Source organism: Gigantopelta aegis, chromosome 1 (assembly GCF_016097555.1).
Source record: "Gigantopelta aegis isolate Gae_Host chromosome 1, Gae_host_genome, whole genome shotgun sequence".
NCBI classification, from domain to species: domain Eukaryota; kingdom Metazoa; phylum Mollusca; class Gastropoda; order Neomphalida; family Peltospiridae; genus Gigantopelta; species Gigantopelta aegis.
This window is the reverse complement of record NC_054699.1, coordinates 23224602-23230601: the sequence shown is the minus strand read 5'-3', so window position 1 is coordinate 23230601 and position 6000 is coordinate 23224602.

The window sequence follows — 6000 nt, the reverse complement described above, 5'->3', positions numbered from 1 at the left end:
ACATGTGGTCAAGGACCACACAGATATTGAGGGAGGAAACCCACTGTCGCCACTTTATGGGCTACTCTTTTCGATTAGCAGCAAGGGATTTTTTATATGCACCATCCCATAAACAGGATAGCACATACCACGGCCTTTGATGTACCAGTCGTGGTGCACTGGCTGGAGCGAGAAATAGCCCAATGGGCCCACTGACGGGGATCGATCCCAAACTGACCGCGCATCAATCGAGTGCTTTACAACTGGACTACGTCCCACCCACAGAAACTGAACTATGCCTTCGCAGGATAAAACCGATATATGAAGCAGTAATCAGTTATTCTCTATTACTCTCTACAATTCAAACTATAATTTTTTTACTGAACTCGTACCTTTCAAATGGCCAAATATGGGTACATTTTGGTAAGGTACATTTTCATTAAGGTACGTTTTTGTTTAGATTCGTTTTTTTAAATCTGTTGAAAATTAATTGTAAAATAATGTGTACGAGTTTTAACTTGTATAAATAGTTTATGTTTTGACCAAAACATGAGTACGTTTTGGAATGGATACGTTTTACCCAAATTGGTTACCTATATTCGTTGGACCAGATACGTTTCGGTTTGGGTACGTTTTGACCAGCTCCCATAATATTTATCAGTTTAGCGTATTACATATTAATAGGCTACGTTTTAACCGAAATATAAGTACGTTTTGTTGGGTACGTCTTGACAAAAATGTGTGTACGTATTGACCAAAATTATTACATTTTAGTTCGGTACATTTCAGTCTGGGTACATTTTGATAAAAATCTCCTACGACAGGGGTCGCTGCGGACCCTGCACATCCGCTTATCAATCAGAGTTATTTTTAGGATGCAACTGGAAAAACCCATGACTCGTTAATATTAACTACATTGAAATTTTGCTCAAGTAGAATTGTTGTAAGAAGTATAAAATTAAGTATTGTAAGAAATAACAAAGATACAGTACAACTGGAAAACTGTGGAGCTTTATTTCGTCATTGTGATAATATATCTGAACATATATTTAATGAAGTTTTATTTGTTCACCAGTTCATATCAGGGGTAAGTTCAGCCAACCAATTGTCGCTAACGCTTGCTAACCTGGCTTTTATGCGACATTTAAATCAATTGACTACTAGTATTTCGGGAACAGGTCAAAATAGTTTCCAAACGTTTATTAGTGAAATACGGCTGGCTGAACGCAGACCTACTATTGTATTGAATAGTAGTTTTTTGTTTGTTTGTTGTGTGTGTTTTGACGTAGCCCGAGTACTCGGACTGTACAGAGTTCTGGACAGACATCCAAATGTCCGTCTAGCTCTCTTACAGTCAGAGTACTCGGGCTCGTTTTGATGCAGTGAACGATTTTCTTATTTCGGCATAACAAATACTAGCCCGAGTACTCTGGCGTAGGCCTATTTAACCGGAACATTACTGAAAGGTGGTGCTGTCGGGTTTCTTCCTGTAGTGTATGTATTAGTGATTAATGTAAAAAAAACATTGTTATCAGGGAGCTCGAAAATTATCGATGTGAAAGGTATTTAAAGGCACTCAATCACAAATTTAGTGGGTCTTATTTCTCTAAATATGGATTATAAATGATAATTACCATTAATTAGTAATACCAAACCTTGCTATTGTATCACCCAAAACATTTTAATTGAACCACGTTTGAGGGAATCCCATGACAACCTGTGAGCAGCTTCATTTTTAAAAATTGGAACTCTTTTATGAGGAGTCTAAAACGTACGACAAAACCGAGTATTGATGAGGCTATATATAAGACAGCCGTGTAAAGTACCTTTGAATTTAATATACAGTGCACGACCGCCGTGTATAGAGACTTTAAAATAATTTAAAATATATAGGCAATGTTAGTACTGTTACCGAATCATAGTTATTAATTATGCTTATTTGTAACAATAATGGCACATTGACGGTTTGAAAACAGATAACACGTTTCCTTCCGACTGCTTCCAGTTACAAGCGCTGTTAGTTTGTGTACTGTCCGTAGTTAGTATGTATTTATTTTCTTTTTCAGATAATCTCTCAGCAGCTGATAATTTTATTTATTTATATTTATTAATTCATTCATTCATATATTATTATTATTATTATTATTATTATTATAGTACTGCAGTGGCAATATTACGCTATTCATATACGGTAGCAGATTAAAAAAAAATTAAGTTAACCTTTTGACAAAATTAATGACTATTATTACTGTATGATTTTCATAACCCTAACCCTACGCATAACCCATTTTCTTTGGGATGCACATGATTCGTCCTCTGTTGAACTCGAGACGATTCGTCTACTGTTGATCTCGATGAGGATTCGTCCACAACCAAAAATTGTTCTTGGACAATTTGTCCAGTATAAACAATTTTTGGTTGTATTAGTTATTTACCGTATATTTCGTCCACGGACTAAATAAATGTACGGACACTTTTTCTTTTAGTGGAATATCGACACAGAGAATTGTCAGAGAAGTGCAGATTGTAACCTAACCTAACAACTTTGCCATGCCTATATCTCTGACATTGCCTGTGGCTTTCCCGCAGCAGAAGAGGGGTTACCAAGTATGATGGGAACAATTTGATAGACATAGTCTATTATAGTTATAATATTGTAATTATAATAGGGAATGGGACAATTAAACTAAATTCGTAATTATTGTAAAAATTTACAAATTTATTATGACGCTATTTTTGAACGAGCCCTTAAAATTAATAATAATAATAATAATAATTATTATTATTATTATTATTATTATTATTATGTTTATGGAGAGTATAGGTGATCATTCAAGAATAACAATATGTCAATAAAGTACTATAATGGACACAGACAGACAATAACAAGTTGATAGTGGCACTAAAATTTAGTCTGTTTCATATACTAGTAGTTTGCCACAAAACGAAAATAATTAACCATTTCAATGGCTAAGAAATATCATTTTAGATTTATTGGTCTAAATGTTGTAATCGAGTGGACGAATTGTCCGAGGTGGGTGGACGAATTGTAAGTGGACAAATTGTACGGTGGATGAAACGTCCAGAGGATGAACCGTCTGGAAAGCTTTTATTTCTGGGGGAGGCCCCAAACATACCCCCTATCGACTGCTGTTGCATTCAGCAAACTCATTGTAAATATTTAATTTCATAGCGCCATACCCAAAAATTTCTTTCCGGCAGAAACACTGTGGAAAACGTACACAAAAGGGCCCGCTAGATTCATATTCAACCCCCATTCCCCTGTTTGTACTTGGTATGTCTTCCTCCTGTACCAAGTGGTTCGGTAATATGGATCAATCAAATTCTTATTTACCGCCTATACACATTTTTGCTGTGTTTATAGGCAGCCCACGTTAGCGGAGGCCATATACACGGCCGTCGTATATATAGCCACTTCGTATATAAACACCGTCTAGTTCACAGTATTCTTTAAAAATGTAATAATTCCTATCCCAAGCCAGCTGTAATTACTCATGGGGTTATGACATATTTTATATAAAATAAATTTGACAAAGTGAAAAATGAATGCGATTTTTTTCGCGTACAAGCGATAAATTTACCTGTACATGCAAAGATCTAACTAACTAGTCGGGATCGTTGTTGTTTAAAATGCTTCTGTTGCTAAAATGTAAATTAATGTATAAGCTATTATCATTCAGTACATGTTTATATAATTTTTTATAACTTATTTTCACCCTTGCGCGTGCTGTAACCTCACCGTGGTGCAGAGGTGTAACATTTTCTTTGAGAGTGGCCAATACAGCACAAAATTGAAGTTTTGAGTAAAATTCAGTATCCGTAAAAGTGACGTGGACAGCTCAGATGACAGAGTCGGAGGAAACTGACAGACAGGGCCAAAACAGATTGAAATCGTGGTGGAATTTGATTCTTTTTATTATATTAATATAATGAGAATGATACTAAGTAGAGGGTGATCAATGAGAAAGATTAATGGAAGTGTGAGCAGTGGCAGATCCAGAAATATCCATTTGGGGTGTGGGGGGGGGGGGGGGGGGGGGGGCAATGACATGAGGCGAAATGCCAAGGGAACTTTGGGGGAGGTTTGGAGGGGGATTGTAAAAAAAACGAAAATTAATATATACTCTTCAAAAGAAGAAACGCAAAACCACATTGTCGTAACATTTGGAGAATTGATTTAATTATTGAATGGTGAGTCCGATAATTACCAAATGTTGCAGGATTGTTCACAATTCACTCTAGTCCATTGTGAGTAAGTGATAGGACACACCACCAAGGTCAAGGTCATCTGGAGTCAATACCGGGTGTGGCCTCCACGTGTGTTGACAACTGCCTGGCACCGCCTGCCCATTGAAGCAACCGGAGTACGGATGACGTCCCGGGGGATGGTGGCCCACTCGGCCTGCAAGGCTGCTGCCAGCTCGGGAGGGTCTGGGGCTGTGGTTGTCGCTGTCGGAGGCGTCGGTCCAACTCGTCCCATAGATGCTCAATTAGGTTCAAATCCGGTGATATCGATGGCCAAGGAAGGACATTAATGTTGTTGTTCTGTAGGAAAGCCGTTGTGAGACGTGCTGTGTGAGGCATGGCGTTGTCATGTTGGAACACTGCGTTGGCGTTGGCCATAACTGGAACGATGTGTGGCCGGAGGATCTGGTCAATGTAGCCCTGTGCATTCAGGTTGCCCTGCACGTGGACCAGGTCAGTTCTGCCAGTGTGTGAGATGGCTGCCCACACCATGACACTACCCCCGCCGAATCTGTCCACTTCCTGCACGCAGTTTGCCGCATAACGTTCACCACGACGCCTATACACGTGACATCTTCCATCATGACGTCGGAGCAGAAATCGGGACTCGTCACTGAACCACACCTGTCTCCATAGCAGTTGAGCCATTGTCGATGAATCTGGCACCACTGCAGTCGGAGTCGACGGTGTTGTGGTGTTAAGATGACACCTCGAACTGGACGTCTGGCACGAATTCCTACCTCACGTAGGCGGTTCCGTACGGTCTGGTCGGATATCCTGCGCAAACCTGGTATTGCTGCGGCTGTGGAGGTGGCAGTAGTCAATCGTTCCCGAAGGTGGCGTACCCGGATGTAGCGGTCCTGCCCGGGGGTAGTGACCCGTGGTCGACCGGATCTAGGGAGGTCACGTGTTGATCCATGTTGCTGGTAACGGTCCCACAGTCTGGAGATGGTGCTTGGGGACACATGGAATGCCCTGGCAACTGCCGTTCTGGATTCGCCTGCGTCTATTCGGCCGATGGCATTGTTTCTCTGCGGTTCACTGAGACGTGGCATGTCCTGGATTGTCAACTGTCGGCCAGATACAGAGGCCAGGCAAGCGAACACCCTGCACTTTTATACTGTCGGTGTTCATGTTGCACGTGCAGACAACGCACGTGCAGTGGTGACATGGTTTGCACGTGGCTGCGTTTTTGCGAATATTCACATTTTGGAACTTTATTGTACAGTAGCTGCGTTTTATCGAATGTAACCGTGGGAATGTGTTTGGGACATGCAATGACCTTATATTCACAAAGCATGAACCGGTAGGAAACATAAAATCGGAGTTATAACCCATTTGTACCCTTTTGCGTTTCTTTTTTTGAAGAGTATATAATAAAATATATAACTGTCGCATATTTAGGGATAGTGCGATAGTAGCATTTCCTCTTAAAACAATTCAAGAATTTGGAACTTTCCTAATTGGCGCATATTGAAATGCTGTCTTAACACTCAGTCAACCAAACACGGTCAGTTCGTTTATTAAATATCGCGATGTGGCCGACTTGATCAAAAGTCCTCCCTCTTTTATACATGTACTTGTGTATGTATTTTAATGTTTAACATTTCTTTAGCAGCACTGAACATCAGCCTACCCCAGGTACGGTGTAGTCACTGAGCGATCGGCAGCGTGCATTCCCAAAATGGCACAGCGAGATTCATCAGAACGAATTTTACCGCAGTCTGACATGCCAAATAGGTTTTCCCTAGAAGA